Source organism: Thunnus albacares, chromosome 2 (assembly GCF_914725855.1).
Source record: "Thunnus albacares chromosome 2, fThuAlb1.1, whole genome shotgun sequence".
Classification (NCBI taxonomy): domain Eukaryota; kingdom Metazoa; phylum Chordata; class Actinopteri; order Scombriformes; family Scombridae; genus Thunnus; species Thunnus albacares.
In genome coordinates, this window is record NC_058107.1 from 37,680,405 (window position 1) to 37,705,947 (window position 25,543).

Below are 25,543 nucleotides of genomic sequence, written 5' to 3' on the forward strand. Positions count from 1 at the left end.
TAACCACGGCTTTAACGTGGTGACGTTTGCCCAGAGGAAAAACCGCCATGCTGCCCTTTTCTGAGCCGTCAGCTGGTGAGTGAAAGCATATTTTATCATCCTGCCTTGGTGGTTCTATTGTTGTGCTGGATCGATTGATATAGATGATGACAAGTGTCAGTGTGTCCATGCTTATCTATTGAGGTTGTTGTCATAAAGTTGTTGTCATAGAATGGATTAACTTAGTATCTCTAAAAAGTTGTCTTTGCACTTCGGTGTGACATTCAGTGGTGTTGAGCTCTTTGCTCATTTGTTCCGAGCTTTATTGTGACGGCTTATGACGATAGAATATCGCATTCGTAATTAAGCAATATTACACGAGAGGGTGTGCTTCAGCGTCATTCTGGAGATCGTGGGATTTCCCAAACTGAATAAATAACACACATATAAACATAAAACTGCTTTGCTGTCTCAATCTTCCTAGTAACTAAGACATCAACTGACATTTTTTTTTCCATGGACGGATTTACCTACTACATCCGCAAACTTCTCAGACATTTTTAAGCTAGTAGCCGTGTCACCGACTCACCAGCACAGTTGATGGAGGATGTCGGAGTGGGAGCTGAGATAAACTCTCAACTGAAGGGAAAATGGCAAAGTTTTGCTGTGTATGGGGGAGCCGGGTAACAATAAAGAGTGAAGAAGGGTTCATCTTTTTTAATGTGTGTAGGGTGTAACTCGTCCCACAGTCTCAGAGTTCAATCCATTCGGTAAACGGTCTGTTTTGTTTTCCCCACAACCCCTAATCAGTTCAATTCAATCTAGTTTCATAAACATAAAAGAAAGACAACTCAAAACTCTGCTCCGGGTTTTCACCGCAGATCCCCCCACAAAACAAACCAAACCAAAGACGCTAGCAAAGCAACACAGTACAAACAATAAACCCAGCAGAGATGTCAGATAGGTTGGAGCACCGTGTGTAACTATATATCTTCAAACGTTACAGTTACAGCTGAAATTGACAACAGAAAAAAACAAGTTCACAGATCTCTACAATTCAAATCAACCACCAGTCATCTACCCAGAAGTGACTGTAGTTGTTAGCGCGACGTCACGGTCTGTAGTTCTAATGAATGGCGGAGTGATATTTGTAGTGATGAGGCTTTTTTCATTTGGGCATGGCTAGGTGTGCTGTCATGCTGATTTGAGCACGTTCTAAATATCTAGTTGACCAATCAGATTGCTTGGTCGGAACTACGTGTTGTGTAATTTAGGCTTGTGACAGTGATAATGTAACTTGTATAATTTCTCTCTCTCACTCACTAACTCACTCACTCACTTACACTCTCTCTCTCTCTTCATCTGTACATGTGTACAAGACCTGCTAGAAGCTGCTTTGTTGTTAAAAGTGTTTTGTGGAGCCATACATGGACCCATAACATGTTAAAAAAAACACATCAGTAGCAAGAGCAAGTACTGTGGTTTTCCTGGTATGTAGCCTATCTAAGTAGTTGGTGCCCCACCAATTTTTTACATATAAAAAGGCCACTGGGTAGATGAATACAGAGAAGCAACACAAGTGGTTTGTGTGACACACTGCTATGAAATGTGATCATCAGTTATATTTGGTGATGTAAAGATTAGATCCAGAGTAAGACAGAGGAGGTCTGGGTCAACCTAACTTCACATGATATTTCTGGGCAGCTCAGCTCAGTGCTGTGGTGACATGGATTAGTAATGAACAAAAAGTCTCGGAGCAAACTTAAAGTAAAGAATGAATGGATTAGACACACATTGAGGGTCTGGGACCCTGTTAGGGAGAAACTGGGAGGGCAGGTTTCTTTGTCCAGAGTCATGTCAGCAGCTGCTAACAGAGACTTCCTCCCATCCATGTGGGATGCTGCTTTCAGGAGGTGGACAGAGAAAAGTCTGATTGGAATCAGTCAATTATTTGATAGCAATGAGTTGAATACTTTCTCCCAGCTGCAAAACCAGTTTGCACTGCCCTCCAGTGACTTCTGTAGGTACTTACATATGAGGCACCACACACCTACAGTGTTTATTCTAAATGGAAGCATACAGCAAACCAAAAATGAAAATGAACAACTATAAGCCTGAATACACGGTCATGAGCTCCCCTACACAGAATATGAATGAAAATATGTGAAAGATCTCCTGCAGACATGTTTTCAGACATATAAAAATACTCTGCTTTGAATAATACTTTGTGTCTGATGTGTTTTTTCTACAAAAATGTTAATTTACCTCATTAAAGTTTTGGTTCAATCTCTCTACGACATTCCTACATGCCGTGGAGGCCATTTTAATTACATAGGTGGCGCTAGAGAGCACATTTTGGCACTTTGGGGGTTAATTTTTATATTTTATCAAATTTTTCACCAGACCTGATGTGTGTGCCAAATTTGGTGAGTTTTTGAGCATGTTTAGGGGGTCAAATTTAGAGTTGAAGTGGCATAGTAATAAGAAAGAAGAAGAAGAAGAAAGAAACAATCACATGAAATACAATAGGGTCTTCGCCCCTTTGGGGCTCAGGCCCTAAATACATGTTTTTGAGTGGAGGAGGACTTGAATGAATACAAGTTTAGACTTTATGTTGCAGATGGACATGAAAACAAAAATAATCTTACTGTATCTGATCAATTAAACAGATACAGAACACAGTTGTACTTTTTGTAAAATACAAAACACTGTCATTGTTTTGTGTTAGTATACACAAGAGTCATTCTGTCTCAGTCCAGTTTTACTCACCTCCCACGATGGCCACAGTTGCCACTGTAAAGATACAGAAAATGTATAAAATCATTCATTCAGTCACTTGTAATCAGTACACAATAGACTGACACAAGTATTATCTACTCTGCCTGAACTGAGACCATTATACTTGTATCTGTATCAGTATCTGAAGGCCACACCTCAGTACCTGTGATGTCTGGACTCATTTAACAATAAATACAAGGAGAAGAAGAGAAACTTGCCTCCTTCGGGGCAAAGTTGTGATTCTTTTTTGATTAATTCATCAGATATTTTGTGGTAGATGAATACAGAGAAGCAACACAAGTGGTTTGTGTGACACACTGCTATGAAATATGATCATCAGTTATATTTGGTGATGTAAAGATTAGATCCAGAGTAAGACAGAGGAGGTCTGGGTCAACCTAACTTCAGATGAAATTTCTAGGCAGCTCAGCTCAGTGCTGTGGTGACATGGATTAGTAATAATCAGGAGACTGGATGGGTCCAGATAGAGAAGAGCTCAACCCAGAGATATCTCTGTCTGTTTGACCTTTTCTCAACAAAAAGTCACACTTGTGTAAGTTACATACTGGCTACAAACTAGTTGTGATGTCACAAATCCTGCTCGTAGGTTCACGTGTTAAACTGAGATTTAAGGTGAACTCAGAGAAACTTTCCTCCTTCAGCAGATGAATGTGAAAACAAACTCTGCACATACATCATTCTGCACAGAGAAGAGAACAACATCCAACTGAAGGAACAAGAAGAAAAACATGTTTTTGAGTGAAGGAGGACTTTAATGAATAAAAGTTTAGACTTTATGTTGCAGATGGACATGAAAACAAGAATAATCTTACTGTATCTGATCAATTAAACAGATACAGAACACAAATGTCCTTTTTGTAAAATACAAAACACTGTCATTATAGATGTTAATAAACACAAGAGTAATTCTCTCAGTCTGGTTTCACTCACTTTTCACGGCAGCCCCAGCTGCCCCTGTAGAGATACAGAAAATGTACAGAATCATTCATTCAGTCACATGTAATCAGTAATAATTCTGTTCATGACAACGACCATTCAAACGTCTCATGATTGTTGGTGTCCACAAGCAGCATTAACATTTTCACAGCCTCAATAGACTGATACAAGTATTATCTACTCTGCCTGAACTGAGACCAAGTGGCAGTGAACATCAAACCAAAAATCAAAATGAACAACTATAAGCCTGAATTCACACTCATAAGCTCCCCTACACAGAATGTGAATGAATTTTTACTTAAAGATCTCCTCCAGACATATTTTGGGACACATACAAATACTCTGCTTTGAATAATAATTTGTGTCTGATGTGGTCCTTCTACAAAAATGTTAATTTACCTCATTAAATCCCTAAAACAACTAGGGCTGTAGTCTCCTGGTCGACTGATGGATTAGTTGGTCGTTGTGCTCTTGTCAGACCAAATTCTCATTGATCAAATAACCTCTGTGTTATTTTCATAAGGAGAAAAAGTGCTACATCAACAGCCTCCAGAATTAATCCATTATTTCCTGCGGCGGGAGGGACAGACTAACAAATTACCTGTGAAAACAACAGGGGTGTATTCAAAACACCCCCGTTGTTTCCACAACTTTGAACTCGCCCAACCTGATGGAGACCTCTTGGGTCTAACTGTACTCAACGTTTATTGAACATTTACTGAATCAGTGTTTCTCCTATAATTATAACAACGAGAACCCCCGCCAGGCCAAAAAAATATTTTTTAATGCCAAAAATAACGCCAAATATACATTCATTCGGAAATCAATAGCATTTGGGAGACTCTGTACAGCACTGTTCCGGTACGTGAGTCAACCTCTGTGTCTTTGCCTGGGAAACTATTGGTAGCATAACTCCGTTTAGGAATAGGGCATTGCGTAGTATGTGTGCGTAGCGAGCGGGAAAGAGCGAGCGGCAGGAAAGTGACGGTGGATGTGAGCAGAGCAGAGGAAAAGGTTAGCAGTAAGTTGTGAGTCTGTCACTTAATAAATGCTAAAAAGTCACGTCTGTTGTTTCCCCAAGTGCTGGAAAAGTGAAGGAGGTTAGCTCCAAAGTTTGCAACAATGGGTTAGCCTAACATGAAGACGCGAGACAGAGAAATGTGTGGCTGTTGAGTTCACTGTGCGCTCTGTCCCGTTACCCCCCACTAATCGATTAGTTGAAGATTATGTACAATTTCAGTCAAACAAAATTTTCTTTGGTTGACTACAGCCCTAAAACATCATCTCCTCTTTCTCCCTCAATCAAATCCAGAATCTCTGAATATGTAAATATTGTTGATTTCTAAAGTTTTCCTGCTGGACACCAGATGTCTCCTCCTTCACTGTAAAGTTCATTCTCAGTGTTTGTGCACTGGAGGCTTCAAGTTTCCACATCACACGTGTGTAATTTGCATACTGGACCACGATTGGCTACAAACTAGTTGTGATGTCACAAATCCTGCTCGTAGGTTCACGTGTTAAACTGAGATTTAAGGTGAACTCAGAGAAACTTTCCTCCTTCAGCAGATGAATGTGAAAACAAACTGCACATACATCATTCTGCACAGAGAAGAGAACAACATCCAACTGAAGGAACAAGAAGAAAAACATGTTTTTGAGTGAAGGAGGACTTTAATGAATAAAAGTTTAGACTTTGTGTTGCAGATGGACATGAAAACAAGAATAATCTTACTGTATCTGATCAATTAAACACATACAGAACACAGCTGTACTTTTTGTAAAATACAAACACTGTCATTGTAGATGTTAATAAACACAAGAGTAATTCTGTCTCAGTCCAGTTTTACTCACCTCCAAGGGTGGCCCCAGCTGCCACTGTAGAGATACAGAAAATGTACAGAATCATTCATTCAGTCACATGTAATCAGTAATAATTCTGCTCATGACAACGACCATTCAAACGTCTCATGATTGTTGGTGTCCACAAGCAGCATTAACATTTTCACAGCATGCCATGGAAATCAGACACCTTCCTCAGTTACAAATGGGATGACTGCATTTGAACTGCTGGACTTTGTCCAGAAGAAGGAACTGACGGAATTGCATCCAAATCTTTGGATATCCCTGAGGATTGCCTGTACCCTGCCATTGACTTTTGAAGTGTTCACTTAATTTAGAATATTTTGCACTCTTATATTGATTTTTCATTGCTATTTTAATTGGCAAAATATTTTTGGTTTTATTGGTGTTCATTTGTCATTGTCTTTTTTTATAGACCTTGTTATGTGCAAGTTTGTTGTTTTTTATAGTTTAAATATATTGACTTTGTTATTTATTATTTTGAATACTTTGTAATTGTTAATTGTATCTTAACTTCTCAAATTTTAATATATTTTTAATAGGCATTGTTTTGTTCGTGTTCAGTTATGAGCAGTGTATGTGATTTAGTGGTTGTGCTGGGAGTGTTTTGGGCCCACAAACAGAATCTTGTTTAGGGCCACCAAAATCCTAGGGCCGGCCCTGACAAAGTGTGTAAACTACTCTCTGCTGGCCTTTTCTTATTCAGCCCAGGCTTTCTCACCTCAGTTGGGGACATACCAAAATAGATGTCAGCTGATCTCATAAGGTACTGCTCAAGCTGAAGCTCTAAGTCTGGGCTATACCCAACCTGTTGTTGGGATGACTTTCTATCTCAGCTGCAGTGAATGCCTTGCAGTATTGAGCATTTAGTAGTTAATGTTATAATCCTTTGCTGTACTCCTGATTGATTTATTTGCTAACTTCACCTGCCTCACTGCCCTTAGCATCACATCAGGTGCTGTGCTGTCCTTTTCTGTTTTTCTTTAATAATTCATGACCATCTCTTCTCCCTTACTTCTTTCTTTTCTTCCTTTCTTCCTTCCTTTCTTTCTTTCTTTAAAAACACATTCACAAAACTCAAAATTATGTATGACAACAGTTGACAAGCAGACTGTCTGTGTCTATGCACACTGGTAACTTGTCTCAGGGATTTTGGGCAAGTTGTTATATAAAAGAAGAGTCATTCATGAAAATCTAGTAAAAATTAAAACCACTACTGCAATAGTACAACAAAATAAGATAATTAAATGTGGACTCTTGAACATTAGATCTCTTTCATCTAAAGCAGTTTTAGTAAACGATTTAATTTCAGATCATCGTATTGATTTATTTTGTCTTACTGAAACCTGGCTGTGTCATGAAGAATATGTCAGCCTTAATGAATCCACTCCCCCCAGTCATATTAATACTCATATTCCTCGAGACACTGGCCGAGGAGGAGGAGTTGCAGCCATTTTCAACTCAAGCCTAATCATCAACCCTAGACCTAAATTTAATTATAACTCATTCGAAAGCCTTGTTCTTAGTCTCTCTCAGCCAACCTGGAAAACTTTACAGCCAGTTCTATTTGTTATAGTGTACCGTCCTCCTGGCCCGTACTCTGAATTCCTATCTGAATTCTCAGAGTTTTTGTCGTATTTAGTCCTTAGTACAGATAAAGTAATTATAGTAGGTGATTTTAATATTCATGTGGACGTTGATAGTGACAGTCTCAGCACTGCATTTCTCTCATTATTAGACTCAATTGGCTTCTCTCAGTGTGTAAATAATCCCACTCACTGTCTTAACCACACCCTAGACCTTGTTCTAACTTATGGGATTGAAATTGAACATTTAATAATTTTTCCACAAAATCCTATTTTATCAGATCATTTTTTAATAACTTTTGAATTCCTATTACTGGATTACACACCATTAGATAAAAATGTCCTCACTAGATGTCTATCTGATAGTGTTGTAGATAAATTTAAGGAAGCAATTCCGTCAATACTGAATTCACTGCCATGTCTCAATACTACAGAGGACTCTTATGTTAACTTTAGTCCCTCCCAAATTGATAATCTTATTGATAGTGCTGCAGGCTCACTAAGACAAACACTCGACTCCATCGCCCCCTTAAAAAAGAAGATAATAAAACGTAAGAGGTTAGCTCCATGGTATAACTCCCAAACCCGCAAATTAAAGCAAACATCGCGAAAATTGGAAAGGATTGGGTGTTCCACCAAAGTAGAAGATTCTCGCTTAGTCTGGCAAGATAGTCTTAAAACATATAGGAAGGCCCTCTGTAATGCCAGAGCCGCGTATTACTCAGCATTAATAGAAGAGAATAAAAACTGCCCTCGGTTCCTTTTCAGCACTTTGGCCAGGCTGACAAAGAGTCATAACTCTACTGATCCATGTATTCCTATAGCTCTCAGTAGTAACGACTTTATGAGCTTCTTTAATGATAAAATTCTAACTATTAGAGACAAAATTAACCATCTCCTGCCCTCAACAAGCACCGTTCTCTCCCCAAACATAGGAACCTTGGTAACGGCAGTAAATCCTGACATATATTTGGACTGTTTTTCTCCAGTAGACTTGTCTGAACTAACTTCAATGATTTGTTCAGCTAAACCATCAACCTGTCTCTTAGACCCCATCCCAACTAGGCTGCTTAAGGAAGCCTTACCCTTAGTGAGCACTTCTTTACTAGATATGATCAATCTGTCTTTAGTAACAGGCTATGTACCACAGTCCTTTAAAGTAGCTGTAATTAAACCTCTTCTTAAAAAGCCTACTCTTGATTCAGGTGTTTTAGCCAATTATAGACCTATATCTAACCTTCCATTTCTATCCAAGATCCTTGAGAAAGCAGTCTCTAATCAGTTATGTGACTTTCTACATAACAATAGTTTATTTGAGGATTTTCAGTCAGGATTTAGAGTGCATCATAGCACAGAAACAGCACTGGTGAAAGTCACAAATGACCTCCTAACTGCATCAGACAAAGGATTTGTCTCTATACTTGTCCTGTTAGATCTTAGTGCTGCATTTGACACAATTGACCATCAAATCCTTTTGCAGAGACTGGAACATTTAATTGGCATTAAAGGAACTGCATTAACCTGGTTTAAGTCCTATTTATCAGACCGATTTCAGTTTGTACATGTGAATGATGAATCCTCCGTGAAGGCAAAAGTTAGACACGGAGTTCCACAAGGTTCTGTACTTGGACCAATTCTATTCACCTTATATATGCTTCCTTTAGGTAATATTATTAGGAAACACTCCATAAATTTTCATTGTTACGCAGACGATACACAATTATATTTATCAATGAAGCCAGATGAACCCAATCAGTTAAACAAACTCCAAACATGCCTTAACGACATAAAGACCTGGATGACCTGCAATTTTCTACTACTAAATTCAGATAAAACTGAAGTTATTGTGCTTGGCCCTAAACACCTTAGAAACACATTATCTAATGATAAAGCTGCTCTGGATGGCATTACCCTGGCCTCCAGCACCACTGTAAGGAATCTGGGAGTTATCTTTGATCAGGATATGTCCTTTAACTCCCACATAAATCAAATTTCACAGACAGCCTTTTTTCACTTACGTAATATCACAAAAATCAGGCACATCCTGTCCCTAAACGATGCAGAAAAACTAGTTCACGCATTTGTTACTTCTAGGCTGGATTATTGCAATTCCTTATTATCAGGCTGCCCTAACAAGTCTCTAAAGACTCTCCAGCTGGTCCAGAACGCAGCTGCACGTGTTCTGACTAAAACTAGAAAAAGAGACCACATTTCTCCCATTTTAGCTTCACTACATTGGCTTCCTGTAAAATCTAGAATAGAATTTAAAATCCTTCTCCTAACTTACAAAGCCCTTAATGGTCAGGCACCATCATATCTTGAAGAGCTCATAATACCGTATTATCCCACTAGAACACTGCGCTCCCAGTATGCAGGCTTACTGGTGGTCCCTACAGTCTTTAAAAGTAGAATGGGAGGCAGAGCCTTCAGCTACCAGGCTCCTCTTCTATGGAACCATCTACCGGATTCAGTCCAGGGTGCAGACACCCTCTCTATGTTTAAGAGTAGGCTTAAAACTTTCCTTTTTGATAAAGCTTATAGTTAGGGTCGACCAGGCTCGCCTTGGATCAGCCCTTAGTTATGCTGCTATAGGCCTAGACTGCTGGGGGACTTCCCATGATGCACTGAGCTCCTCTCTCCTCCTCCTCCTCTCCATCTGTATGCATTCATGTAACATCAATGCATGTCACTAACTTTGCTTCTTCCCCGGAGTTTTTTGTGCTTTCTCATCTCACAGAAAAACCTGACTCCCGGGCCGAACCTTCGCGGTCCTTCACAGTCCTGATGGCATCCTTCCCTGGCTGTTGCTGCTTGTGCTTGTTGTTGTTTGTTGTTGTGATTGTTTTTCTTCTGTCCCCCCTCCCCCTTTCCCTCTCTCTTTCTCTCTCTCAACCCAACCGGTCAAAGCAGATGGCCGCCCACCAAGAGCCGGGGTCTGCTTGAGGTTTCTACCCGTTAAAGGGGAGTTTTTCCTTACCGCTGTCGCCAAGTGCTTGCTCATGGGGGAATTGTTGGGTCTCTGTAAATTAAAGAGTACGGTCTTGACCTGCTCTATGTGAAAAGTGCCTTGAGATGACTTCTGTTGTGATATGGCGCTATATAAATAAAGATTGATTGATTGTCACATGTGATAATGTGGTGGAGACAGATGTCCTCAACAATTAGTTATGCTAGTAACTGTGCAACGTGTTAGTAACTGTGCAAAGATAACATTTACATCAGTAAGAGATGTTCCCAGGGGAATTTGGAAGGGGATGATCAGTAATATCACATTTTGATTCTCTGTGTGCAATGATTGAAGGCCACTAGGCCATGTGTATGTGGAAAATGCCAGGTACAATTGATACATGTTAGAGAAGTTTGACACCTTTTTTTTTAAGATGAGTCATGTCTGGATTATTTCCAAAGTGTCAAGGTCAAGCGAGGTGGAGTTTAGAAAATAAGCTCTGCATGAGGAGGGGTTATGAGAGGTATATAATTTAATGTTTTATGATTTTGCATTAGGTTCTTTATCCCGGGATCAAGGCCTCGGTTTGCTTTGTGTTGCTCTTTATGCAGAGTAAACCTATTCACATTGAACTCTACCAGCTTCCATTTCTTTGAGTCTTTCTCTTATAAGTTTTGAGTTTAATACTTAGTTGTGGGTGACTTGAAGATTTATTGGCCCATTTGAAGATTTTACCACAACAATAACTTAACTAAGTTGCCCCAAACTGCCATGTTTGCTAATGCTAGGTATATCTTAAAGTTATCTTATAGCATGACATTAGCAAAAGTATAACAAGACACTTTATTCTCTCCTCTACCACGTACAAATGTATAATTGTGAAGATTTATAACTAGAAGAAGGTTATTACAAAAAATGTCAAGTTCAGTTTTTTTACTTTGAATGTGAAAGATGGTAAATCAGTGCTCAATTCAGTTAACAGTGTGCTTTATTAAACCCTCAAAACAAAACATTTTCCTTCATTAATAATCCAGAATCTCTGAATATGTAAATACTGTTGATTTCTAAAGTTTTCCTGCTGGACACCAGATGTCTCCTCCTTCACTGTAAAGTTCATTCTCAGTGTTTGTGCACTGGAGGCTTCAAGTTTCCACATCACACTTGTGTAATTTGCATACTGGACCACGATTGGCTACAAACTAGTTGTGATGTCACAAATCCTGCTCGTAGGTTCATGTGTTAAACTGAGATTTAAGGTGAACTCAGAGAAACTTTCCTCCTTCAGCAGATGAATGTGAAAACAAACTCTGCACATACATCATTCTGCACAGAGAAGAGAACAACATCCAACTGAAGGAACAAGAAGAAAAACATGTTTTTGAGTGAAGGAGGACTTTAATGAATAAAAGTTTAGACTAAGAATGTGCAGAGAGCCCAGTATTTGTATTTGTATATGTATTTGTTGAGCCAGCAAAGTTATTTGTATTTGAATAAAAGTGGAAAGAGGCTTAAAAATCCTGTTTTTGTTTTCATTACTCTTTTAATTTTAGAAAATTACAATAAGTTACAAGAAGTGTTGGTGAATAAACTACCTTATGAAGGAGGTCCCCACACCGGGTCTTGAACTGGAGTCTCCCAGACATAGACGACTGCGCTGACTACAGAGCTGAAACTTTACTCATCGCCTCATTGCAGACAGACCTCTACCTATTTATACACCCATAACACAGAGACAGCACATCGTGTAACAAGTACGTTACTCGTTACACGATGTGCTGTCTCTTCTCTGTAGAGAAGAACTTCAAAGGCAATTCTTGCTTTGCACTTCATTTATTTCCTATTTTTTACAACCCAACTTTGTGGAAAGGAGAAGGGGAACAACATGTTATGGAGGATCCCTTTGGGGCACTTCACATGGGTCCGTAGCTGAGCTTTATCTCTGGGGAACATCCCCAACTCCAAGAGTGATGCCCAAATTAGGAAATGTGTGTCATGTAGCAGGTGGATGTGACTCCCCTCAGTGATACCTACTGACAGATGTGACAGCGGAGCAGAGGAGAGACACTGAGATAGCGATGTAGCTGACCTGCATGCAGGTATTTGACATGTTTTTTTTTTCTACCCAAAAACAAAGAATTTTTAAAATATTAGTGTGAAACAAATATTTGTAAAAAAACCCACTATTTTGTGCTTTGCTGAATAATGTATTTGCATCCAGGCTGTTGGGCCTCTCTATGAGACAAAGGCAGGCTTGCATGCAACCCACAAAGCCTGATAACGGGAAAGGGCGCCATTTTGGACTCCATATCCCAACATGCACTGTTCAGTTCGCACCTAGGTGCTAAACCGGATATGGTCTCAACAACAGTCTCTCATTGGCAGAGATGCTCCAGCACAGAGGGAGTCATGATGACACAGCCGCGACATCACTGCCCCTTTAAAAACTGAACGCACCCACAGAAACTCGCACTCCATTGTGAACTGAGCTGAGGGAAGCTTTGCTGCCTCCGTGAGCCAGTTTACTGAAGGAGGTAACCCGTACATGTGTTTTTCCCTCACTGCCTGGAAGACTCTCCCCTCACCGGATGAGATGAGACTTTGCCTGTGTTCACCCAAACACCATTGCCTCTCTCTCACCTCCTGCAGAAGGAAGAAACAGATTTTCTTCAGGAAGACACGGATAACTTCTCTGACCCACTCTTCTGTGACTGAGTCGACTCCACTGCTTTCTCCGCCACGCCGACAAGTATCAGCTGCCGTGAAACCCCACGGACAGCGTGAGGACAGCCCCATCAGCATCCGAACCGAGGAACCGAGCCAGACCCGAAGATGGACTTAACACACACCCTGCTCACTTTCTGAAGTGACCAAGTAAGAGGCTTATGTCTGGGCAGAGACAGTGTTATAGTGTTTTAGTTTCAGCTTCAGTGCTGTTGTTGTTTTTAGCTTTTAATCTTTGTTTTGTTGTGTGAATTGACAGACCGCCGAGTCCATTTTTGCTGCTTTACTTTGAGGAGTATTTTAAGTTTGCTGCCTGTTTAGTTGTGTTCACCACTAGACTGTTTTGTGTTTGTGCTCAGGACTACTGCTGTGTTTGTGCCACCATGAGTAAGAAAGTAAGTTACTTTGTACTCTGTACGCTCTGTATGCGTGCTCTCTGTAGACAAAGGAACCGCTTCTCTCTCCCTCACGGTCGCTTTCCTCTCTTGTGACTAACCCACACACACGCACGTATACACACACATCTTCTTAAGCATCTGATGGTTAGATAACATTGGATAAAGCACTGCTCTGTCCGTCCTTATCCGCCATCAGATATGTGTGTTTTACATGGAATTGGATGAGTGCAAGACGCCGACCACCAGGTGGGACCATCTTGTTATTGTGTAACCAAGACACCGCTGTACTTCTGCCATTTGGTTTTCGCGTGACGTGACCTCCTCCCATAGTCATTTCCATGTCTAAACCCTCAACATCATCATACCAGACAACGTCACCATCTTGTCACACACATGCATTCACCTGCATGTGTTCAACACTGTACATAGCTGTTTGTGTTTGTTTATAATTAATAGTAATCTCTTATAATTATTAATTATTGCTAATAATCAACCGTGCTCATCACAGATCCGACAGTTATGTCCACCTGTGAGGCTCTGTAACAGTTAGTGCCCTGTATTATTAATTAATATTAATATCTTGATTTCATAATTCATAATGATCTATGATAATTATGAATTATTACTAATAACCAAACACACTCCTCCCAGTCCCAACAGGGCACGCCCCTAGTTTAGACTTTGTGTTGCAGATGGACATGAAAACAAGAATAATCTTACTGTATCTGATCAATTAAACAGATACAGAACACAGTTATACTTTTTGTAAAATACAAACACTGTCATTGTAGATGTTAATAAACACAAGAGTAATTCTGTCTCAGTCTGGTTTTACTCACCTCCCATGAAGGCCACAGTTGCCACTGTAAAGATACAGAAAATGTACAGAATCATTCATTCAGTCACATGTAATCAGTAATAATTCTGCTCATGACAACGACCATTCAAACGTCTCATGATTGTTGGTGTCCACAAGCAGCATTAACATTTTCACAGCCTCAATAGACTGATACAAGTATTATCTACTCTGCCTGAACTGAGACCATTATACTTGTATCTGTATCAGTATCTGAAGGCCACACCTCAGTACCTGTGATGTCTGGACTCATTTAAAATAAATACAAGGAGAAGAAGAGAAACTTGACTCCTTCAGAACAAAGTTTTGATTAATTCATCAGATATTTTGTGGTAGATGAATCCAGAGAAGCAACACAAGTGGTTTGTGTGACACACTGCTATGAAATGTGATCATCAGTTATATTTGGTGATGTAAAGATTAGATCCAGAGTAAGACAGAGGAGGTCTGGGTCAACTTAACTTCAGATGATATTTCTGGGCAGCTCAGCTCAGTGCTGTGGTGACATGGATTAGTAATAATCAGGAGACTGGATGGGTCCAGATAGAGAAGAGCTCAACCCAGAGATATCTCTGTCTGTTTGACCTTTTCTGAACAAAAAGTCTTGGAGCAAACTTAAAGTAAAGAATGAATGGATTAGGCACACATTGAGGGTCTGGGACACAGTTAGGGAGAAACTGGGAGGGCAGGTTTCTTTGTCCAGAGTCATGTCAGCAGCTGCTAACAGAGACTTCCTCCCATCCATGTGGGATGCTGCTTTCAGGAGGTGGACAGAGAAAAGTCTGATTGGAATCAATCAATTATTTGATAGAAATGAGTTAAAGTCCTTCTCCCAGCTGCAAAACCAGTTTGCACTGCCCTCCAGTGACTTCTATACATACTTACATATGAGGCACCAGACACCTACAGTACTTATTCTAAATGGCAGCGAACAGCAAACCTAAAATAAAAATTAACAACTACAAGCCTGAATTCACACTCATGAGCTCCCTACACAGAATATGAATGAAGATATATGAAAGATCCCCTCCAGACATGTTTTAGGACATATAAAAATACTCTGCTTTGAATAATAATTTCTGTCTGATGTGGTTTTTCTACAAAAATATTAATTTAAAACAACATCTCCTCCTTCTCCCTCAATCAAATCCAGAATCTCTGAATATGTAAATATTGTTGATTTCTAAAGTTTTCCTGCTGGACACCAGATGTCTCCTCCTTCACTGTAAAGTTCATTCTCAGTGTTTGTGCACTGGAGGCTTCAAGTTTCCACATCACACTTGTGTAATTTGCATACTGGACCACGATTGGCTACAAACTAGTTGTGATGTCACAAATCCTGCTCGTAGGTTCACGTGTTAAACTGAGATTTAAGGTGAACTCAGAGAAACTTTCCTCCTTCAGCAGATGAATGTGAAAACAAACTCTGCACATACATCATTCTGCACAGAGAAGAGAACAACATCCAACTGAAGGAACAAGAAGAAAAACATGTTTTTGAGTGAAGGAGGACTTTAAAGAATAAAAGTTTAGACTTTATGTTGCAGATGGACATGAAAACAAGAATAATCTTACTGTATCTGATCAATTAAACAGATACAGAACACAGATGTACCCTTTGTAAAATACAAAACACTGTCATAGTCTGGTTTTACTCACCTCCTATGGTGGCCACAGCTGCCCCTGTAAAGATACAGAAAATGTACAGAATCATTCATTCAGTCACATGTAATCAGTAATAATCCTGTTAATGACAACGACCATTCAAACGTCTCATGATTGTTGGTGTCCACAAGCAGCATTAACATTTTCACAGCCTCAATAGACTGATACAAGTATTATCTACTCTGCCTGAACTGAGACCATTATACTTGTATCTGTATCAGTATCTGAAGGCCACACATCAGTACCTGTGATGTCTGGACTCATTTAAACATAAATACAAGGAGAAGAAGAGAAACTTGACTCCTTCAGAACAAAGTTTTGATTCTTTTTTGATTAATTCATCAGATATTTTGTGGTTGATGAATACAGAGAAGCAACACAAGTGGTTTGTGTGACACACTGCTATGAAATGTGATCATCAGTTATATTTGGTGATGTAAAGATTAGATCCAGAGTAAGACAGAGGAGGTCTGGGTCAACCTAACTTCACATGATATTTCTGGGCAGCTCAGCTCAGTGCTGTGGTGACATGGATTAGTAATAATCAGGAGACTGGATGGGTCCAGATAGAGAAGAGCTCAACCCAGAGATATCTCTGTCTGTTTGACCTTTTCTGAACAAAAAGTCTTGGAGCAAACTTAAAGTAAAGAATGAATGGATTAGGCACACATTGAGGGTCTGGGACACAGTTAGGGAGAAACTGGGAGGGCAGGTTTCTTTGTCCAGAGTCATGTCAGCAGCTGCTAACAGAGACTTCCTCCCATCCATGTGGGATGCTGCTTTCAGGAGGTGGACAGAGAAAAGTCTGATTGGAATCAATTAATTATTTGATAGAAATGAGTTGAATACTTTCTCCCAGCTGCAAAACCAGTTTGCACTGCCCTCCAGTGACTTCTGTAGGTACTTACATATGAGGCACCACACACCTACAGTGTTTATTCTAAATGGAAGCATACAGCAAACCAAAAATGAAAATGAACAACTATAAGCCTGAATACACGGTCATGAGCTCCCCTACACAGAATATGAATGAAAATATATGAAAGATCTCCTGCAGACATGTTTTCAGACATATAAAAATACTCTGCTTTGAATAATAATTTGTGTCTGATGTGTTTTTTCTGCAAAAAGGTTCATTTATCTCATTAAATCATTTAAACATCTCCTCCTTCTCCTTCATTAAAAATCCAGAATCACTGAATCTGTAAATATTGTTGATTTCTAAAGTTTTCCTGCTGGACACCAGATATCTCCTCTTTCACTGTAAAGTTCATTCTCAGTGTTTGTGCACTGGAGGCTTCAAGTTTCCACATCACACTTGTGTAATTTGCATACTGGACCACAACTGGTCCAAACTAGTTGTGATGTCACAAATCCTGCTCGTAGGTTCACGTGTTAAACTGAGATTTAAGGTGAACTCAGAGAAACTTTCCTCCTTCAGCAGATGAATGTGAAAACAAACTCTGCACATACATCATTCTGCACAGAGAAGAGAACAACATCCAACTGAAGGAACAAGAAGAAAAACATGTTTTTGAGTGAAGGAGGACTTTAAAGAATAAAAGTTTAGACTGGGAATGTGCAGAGAGCCCAGTATTTGTACTTGTATATGTATTTGTTGATAATGAATAAAAATTTAGACTTTATGTTGCAGATGGACATGGAAACAAGAATAATCTTACTGTATCTGACAACATGGATTCCGGAGGAATGGCTGCACTGGGAGTGAGCCTGATTACATTGGACCCAAAAAAGTGGAACATTTTGCAAATTAACACTCAAAAATCTTCAGAAAGGATTTTATAGAAGAAGGAATAACATTGATCCGCAAGAACAGAAAAGAAACATCATTTTTGGATATATTTTTCAAATCAAAACAAGTAGATAGCTGTTAACTGCTAACTGCTAGCTGCTGTTACCAATATTCCAAAGGAGATACAGCACTAAAGAAGCTAACAGAAGAGGATTTTTTTTTGAAAACAAGAAGAAAACTTAAAGGATCCTTTCTGGTAATGTAATCCACGCATGCTGGAGCCTCTCTGTGCACCCTGGACTAAAGAAGTGATGGCATATGACTGGGGGTCACTCATCGGGATGGGGAGATGGTCAGCTCATCCCCCTGCCGACTCTGCTACCAGGCCAGTCCAGGTTTTCAAACATAAACATCAGGTAAGACCATCTGTCCATCCATCTCAACATCAAAGGAAACGGTCCTGGCCACATGGATCTTCTGGGGTTCCTAACCACCCGGATGGCGGCCTTTTCTCCCCACTGAGGACACCAGGATCGTGGATGGGATTGCCAGATAGGACGGTCCTCCGAGGCCTTTTATCGTACCACAGAGCATGCCTGTCAAAAACTGCGTCAAGTTCAAAACAGTGTTTCATCAGCAAAAACACCTGGGCTGTGTTTCATGGAGTGCTCTTTGGACTACTGTTGGTACTCATTGCTGTATCACCTGTATGTGTCTGTCTGGCCAGACCAGTCAACATTGATGGAAAACAACTGAGAGACAGAGTGATTGAGCTTGGGGCAAATGCTGGCTCATGGCCAGTTGACACTTCTACAGTGAGTTTTCATCATAACTTACTGGGATATTTCGCAATCTATTCCTCTGTCCTGTGGCACGGACGAGCCCAGGTACCAGAGCGAATCACCGATCCAGTGGACCGATCATCTGCCACCACATTTCGGAGAATAGTAGGTCTCCTCTTCATGCTGATCCTGCTCTCCAGAGATATTCAGCTAAATCCCGGACCAGTGACCCGTGGAGTGCTGCAAAGCTTTGATGCTGATTTGTGCCTGAGTGTGTCTGGGACTCCTCTGGTGCCAGTGACGAATGAGCAGCAACTTTCTGAGCTGGGCTTCTCCCTTAACAGACTAAACTTTGTTAACACGAGGCATGATGGCTCCATGAATAACTTTTCGCTACTGGGCTTTGGAAACCTTGATAGGTCCAGTGTCTTATAGTCTTATAGGACCCGAAGCTGAAACTGAGGGGGCTATTTGGTGGACATTTTAACATCAGAAGCATTACTGCAAAGAGCAATCAGCTAACTCATCTTGTGTCTGACTCAAATCTGGACTTTCTCTGTCTGACTGAAACATGGTTGAAACAAACAACTCCTGCGAGTGTGTTCACGGTGCCTGAATACTAATGTTTCAGAAGATACAGACCTGATGGAAGAGGAGGAGGGGTGCTTCTTTATGTGAGAGACAACATCAAATGTGAACATGTGGTTTATAATGCAGGTAACACGTTAGAATATGTTGGAATAAAAATAATGTTATCCCAACAAATGTCTTTTAACGTCATAGGTGTCTATAGGTCCCCTTCTGCAGATGACACTCTCTATGATCAACTCATAGAAGTCTTGAAAGAGTGCAGTCTCAACAAAGAATTATTACTTATGGGTGATTTCAATGTGAACTGGGAGGATAAAAGTAAGAGGAAAAAACTACAAATGATGACAGAGAAATCCCAACTAGAACAACTAGTAAAAGGCCCAACTAGGATTGCAAAATGCTACAGTACACAATTTGATCTGATATTTACTAACAAACCAGAGAGAATAACTAAAAGTTAAATTTAATCACTGGCTTATCAGATCATAACCTAACCCTATGTGCAAGAAAACTGACTAAAAGTAGATTTAAGACCACAGCAACTAACAATGGTCCATCAATGCATACCCAGAGCTAAGCAAGAAGAATTTACCAATGAAATTAACAGCTTGAACTGGGATGATGTACTGTCCTCTGATGATCTGGACTATGGCTGTGATACTTTTACTCAGAGAATCAACTCTGTGAGGGAAAGAGAGGATACAGATAAAATCTAAAAATAAAAAAAATTTACCGTGGTTTAATGAAAATTTGTGGAAACTAATTAAATCTACAGATGCTGCACTAAGGAAGGCAATTAAAACTAGAAGAGACACTGACATGCTGATTTATAAAGGTTTAAGGAACAAAGTTATCCAAGAGCTAAGAGAAGCTACATCTCGTTTTTATCTCAATATTTTGAATGAGGCAAAAGGCAACAGTAAACTGATCTGGAAAAACATCGATAATCTCACAAGGAGGGACCCAAAATTTTTAGGAGATTTTAAACTCAAAGTACAGAGAAAGTTAATTGAAGATCATTTACTGTTGCTTCTGTCTTTAATAATTTTTTTCTTGAGCCTGTAAATGAGTTAGGAAAAAATTAACGAAAAGAAACTGGATATTGTTCCTATGGATGCTACACGCCAGGTTCTCGAGCTGGTAGAAACTAATGAGTTACAAGTAAACAAAATCATCAGGTCCTTAAAAAGCTCCAAAAACACCATGTTTGTCAAATCACACAAAGATATTTTAACTTTCCCTATTGTTAATTTAATATACTTGTCTTTTAAACACAGCTCCTTTCCTGATGACTGGAAATGTGCCATTGTAACTACAGACCAATAAGTATACTGCCAGTATTCTCAAAGGTTGCTGAAAAAGTTGTCATTAAACAACTAACAACACTTCTTAATACAAGCAATTTTGGTCTACATTGTATGCAATTTGGCTTTAGAGCAAATCATTCCACCGAAACTGCTACCTTGCACTTAATAGAGCAAATTAAATCAAGACTTGATAAAGGAGGAGTAGTTGATGCTGTATTCTTAGATCTGCATAAAGCATTCAACACAGTCAATCATGTTGTTTTAATACCGAAACTCTCTAAATTTAACTTCTCATCTAGAGCACTGGCATGGATGTCTTCATATTTATCTAATAGGAGACAATGTGTTAAAGTTGGTGACATACTGTCCAGTAACATTAAGTGCAAAATGGGTGTTCCTCAAGGGTCAGTGTTAGGTCCCCTATTATTTAGCCTATATATTAATGATCTCCCTCAAAAGCGTCATGATGCAGAGCTACAAATGTATGCAGATGACAATGTCATGTACACACATGCAAAAACAGCTGAGTTAGCTGCTGCAAATCTGACGATTGCATTGGAAAGGATCACACAATGTCTGAGTCTAAATGTAAACAAGACAAAAGGTATGTTTTTCTCTAAGACTATGGTACAACCTCCTAACACTGATATTCTCATCAAAGGTGAAAAAATTGACAAAGTTACTGATATTAAATATCTTGGTATGACACTGGATCCAAATTTGAACTTTAAGAAACATGTTAAAAAAACAGTTAAAACCATAAAGTACAACTTAGCAAATTTTAGACATATTAGAAACTGTCTCTCTTTGGACGCAGCCGAGATATTTATGCAGCTATGATTCTTTCTCATATGTCTTATTGCATCACATGTTGGGGGCAGGCTGGAGAAACAGCCATAAAACCTCTTGAGTCCTTATGTAAACAAACTCTTAAAACTCTGGACAAAAAGCCAATGCATTTCCATCACTGTAGGGTACTGGAGGAATACAATTTACTGAGCTTTGAGAATTTTAGATTATTCTCAAATTTGTGCCTAGTTTATAAAATGTTAAATGGTTTGGCCTCCTCCACTATGTGACTTTGTGTACACTCGCTCAGTAAGTTCAATTAGATCCTCCGGAATATCCTCCATACAAGAGTGTACCATTTCGTCACACTGCATTTGGGCAGTCAGCTTTCTCTGTGAAAGCCACAACTCAGTGGAAAGTCCTACCTGATGATATAAAGAACTGTAGTTCAATCAATACATTCAAGGCCAAACTAAAAAATGTACTAAAGACCAATCCAACTGTGTGACCATTGAGTCTAAACTCCGTCTATGGTCTTGATTTAAATTTGACAAGTTGTAATTGACATTGTGGGTGTATGTGATGTGCCGTGTGTAGTTTTGTATTTTGTATTTTGTATGGTGTGTTCTGTGTGTGTTTTTTTGTTTGTTTGTTTTTATTGTTTTGTACTGTTTCTTGTTAAGCTGTTGTATGTTTTTTGTTGGGGACTACAGATGCAAACTAGCTTCAAGATAACTCGGGTGCAGTGCATCTTCAATGTTTCACACTGCACACTGTCCCAGTCGATCAATCAATCAATTAAACAGATACAGAACACAGTTGTACTTTTTGTAAAATACAAAACATTGTCATTGTAGATGTTAATATACACAAGAGTAATTCTGTCTCAGTCTGGTTTTACTCACCTCCAATGATGGCCCGAGCTGCCGCTGTTGAGATACAGAAAATGTACAAAATCATTCATTCAGTCACATGTAATCAGTAATAATTCTGCTCATGACAACGACCATTCAAACGTCTCATGATTGTTGGTGTCCACAAGCAGCATTAACATTTTCACAGCGTCAATAGACTGATACAAGTATTATCTTCTCTGCCTGAACTGAGACCATTATACTTGTATCTGTATCAGTATCTGAAGGCCACACCTCAGTATCTGTGATGTCTGGACTCATTTAACAATAAATGCAAGGAGAAGAAGAGAAACTTGACTCCTTCAGAACAAAGTTTTGATTCTGTTTTGATTGATACCAGATATTTTGTGGTAGATGAATACAGAGACATACCATCAGTTGTGGTATTTTATTCTTGGCAGGCATGAATATTTATATTCTTTTAATAAATAAAAGTTTAGGGCATGGAAACAAGAATAATCTTACTGTATCTGATCAATTAAACAGATACAGAAACACAGATTTTGTAAAATATGTCCAGAGCTCTGATGCAACAGGATATGAGATCAGAAAAATTCAATTTTTGAGAGTCTAAAAGATTGACTATTGTGTATTCAAAACATCTTCACTCAGGCAATTTATTTTACATAATGTCTCACAAGACTGGCTTGCTCAAAATTTCATCATGAGAACTATCCTGATATTTGGGTATTTGGGTGTTGAGTTGATTGTGTTGATTTTAAAGGAAGAAATGCACCAGGTATTAAATAACAATGGCTCCACTGTGTTTTGTGACTCAGTTTTTAAATGGGGCCGTTTTCTGTCTCACCTTAACAGAAATACAAAGATATTATTAATAATAATATTAATAAATTTTATTTATATAGCACTTTTTTAAACAATGTTACAAAGTGCTTTACAAAGGAAAATAAAACCAACAAGGCAGATAAAATAAGCAAAAAGGAACAAAGAGGTGAAAGCAGAAGTATATAGTAACATTAGAAGATGCACAATAATAGTAATAATAGGACAATAGAATGCACAGGAGTAAAATAATGATAAAAAATAAGATAAAAACATCAATTAATAGGTTTAAAAACAGTAATTAAAACATATCAAACATCTCCAAAAGCTTTCACAAAGAAAAAAGTTTTAAGACGAGTTTTAAAAGAAGCTAGAGACCTAGTGTGTCTGAGTTCAGTGGGCAAAGAGTTCCAGAGAGTGAAGGCTCTGACAGTAAAAGCCTGACCGCCCTTTGTCACAAGCTGTGACCAGGGAAGGACCAACAGGGCTCCATCTGCGGATCTTAAGGGTCAAGGGGGCACATGCCAGTTCAGAAGTGCAGACATGTAACTGGGAGCAAGGCCGTTTAATGCCTTAAAGGTAAGAAATAAAAATTTAAAATCAATAAGAAGGCTAACAGGGAGCCAGTGTAGGGAGGCAAGCACAGGGGTGATGTGCTCATACCTTTTTGTCCCAGTAATGAGATGAGCAGCAGCATTTTGGTCCAGCTGGAGACGGTGAAGGGAGCCCTGGCTGATACCTGAATAAACTGTGTTGCAATAGTCGAGTCGAGAATATATAAAAGCATGTATAGTTTTTTGAAGATCAGCAAAAGATAAAAATGACCTAATTTTAGAGATGATCTTCAACTGGTAGAAACACAACTTCACAACATTTTTGACTTGATTCTCAAAACAGAGGTTGGAGTCAAATATGACCCCCAGATTCCTAGCAGTCTGTGTAATTTTCATTGACAGATCGGCAAGGTTTGCTCCAAAAGAGCTGACAGAATTTGGTGGACCGCAAGGAATGACCTCGGTTTTGTCGTCATTGAATTTAAGAAAATTCTGGGACATCCAGGATTTAATGTCAGAGAGGCATGATTTAAGTTTGACTAGGCTGCTAGGCTGGGTTTTAATGGTAAGTATAGCTGTGTATCATCAGCATAAAAATGATACAGCACATCATGATTCTGAATAAGCTGGCCAAGGGGCAGAATGTATATGGAGAACAAAAAGGGGCCCAAGAACTGAGCCTTGAGGGACCCCACAATCATATCTCCTATTGAGGAGGTATGATCGTAATAAAGTAAGAGCCGGGCCCCTGATCCCCACTCAGTTCTCTAGGCGATTTAGGAGGATACTGTGGTCGACAGCGTCAAGTGCGGCACTTAAGTCTAAAAGAACTAAAATTGAGCAGTCACCTCTGTCTGCAGCTAAAAGTAGGTCATTAGTTACTTTAACAAGGGCTGTCGCAGTACTGCGAAATGGTCTAAAACCAGACTGGAAGCAGTTAAAAACACTATCATGATTCATAAAAGAAATCAATTGAGAGGAAATTACTTTCTCCAGAACCTTAGATAAAAAAAGACAGTTTGGAGATGGGCCTCTAGTTGCTTAAAGACAGAGTCCAAACTAGGTTTTTTAAAGTAAAGGATGGACAAGGCCATGCCTAAAACTATCTGGAAAAGAACCGGAGGTCAGGGAATTATTAAAAATGTGCAAGATAACAGGACTAACTGTGGGAAATACCTCCTTGAGCAGCTTGGTGGGGATGGTGTCTAAGTTGCAGGAGGAAGAGTTCATGTGGGAAACTGTATTTTCTAACTCTACCATTGAAATGGGTTGAAATTGGGTAAAAGAGGCCAGATTATGATGTTTAATGGAGAGAATATGGGAGGCAGGCTGGATTTGGGACCTGATGTTCTCCACCTTGCTGATAAAATGAGAAAGGAATCTGTTAGAGAGCTCAACATCTGGTTCAGGAGAGGAGGTGGAGGTGTCATGAATAACAGAGTTAATGACTGCAAAGAGAACTTTTGGATTATGATTGTTTCTGGAGATTAAGTCTGAAAAGTAAGATGATCTGGCATCCTTTACTGCATTCTGGTAAGTTGACATTAGGTTTTTGAGGGTGATATCTGTCGATTCTAACTTGTTGGCGCTCCATTGTCTTTCGGATTTTCTGCAAAGTCTTCTTAGTGCCTGAGTGTGGTCATTGAGCCAAGGGAGGTTATTTGGTTTTTGTGTCCTTGTTTTAAATGGTGCAATATGATCTAAAATGGGCACTGATCGTTAAAAGAATTTAAAAGAGCATTAGGATTAAGAGAAGATTTTTAAAAAACAAGTTAAAGGATGAAGAATTAAAAGCGTCACAGAAATTAGCAGCAGAACCAGCATTAAGAATGCGAGAGGTTATTGTGGTGTAGGGAGTAGGAGTACGGATCTGGAATGGTACTTTAAAAGTGACAGGTTTATGATCAGTGACAGGCATAGCCAATACACTAAGACACTTTTTTTTAGATCATTTACTTAAACATCTAAAAACAGCATGTGTTCCTTGTGAAATAATGATATATTATATATATCTATATATATATATATATATTACTGATCTCAAACAGCTTGTTTCAGCTCTGTCAGTTATTATAATGTGTGTAATATGTGGACAGTGTGTTATCCCGACTAAAAGTCTGACTGGACTCACCAGATGATGATGAGTTTGACATAATGTCACTCTGCTGGAAATATCACACAATAACTGGAGACCAACTGCTGGGCTAAAAAGAGAAAAGTGCAAAATGTTAAATCATCTTGATTTTTAAGTTGCCTTACCTCAGCTGAAAGCCTCTTTGTGAAAAATTACTGTTTTGTTGTTTACTACACAATAATAATGATA

At 39.2% G+C, this 25,543-nt stretch overlaps 1 protein-coding gene and 1 long non-coding RNA gene across 2 annotated transcripts in view; both read right to left on the reverse strand.

Moving 5' to 3' along the window:
- The window catches only part of LOC122968417 (putative leucine-rich repeat-containing protein DDB_G0290503), a 635,740-nt gene that overhangs the window by 236,623 nt on the left and 373,574 nt on the right, over positions 1 to 25,543 (reverse strand). The gene's annotated exons all lie outside the window — the stretch shown is intronic.
- LOC122969318 lies at positions 958 to 21,573 on the reverse strand. The gene is made up of 4 exons (XR_006398985.1): positions 21,443 to 21,573; positions 17,526 to 17,533; positions 16,991 to 16,997; positions 958 to 970 (listed from the first exon to the last, which is right to left on the reverse strand). It is a non-coding gene; the product is annotated as an uncharacterized LOC122969318 (long non-coding RNA).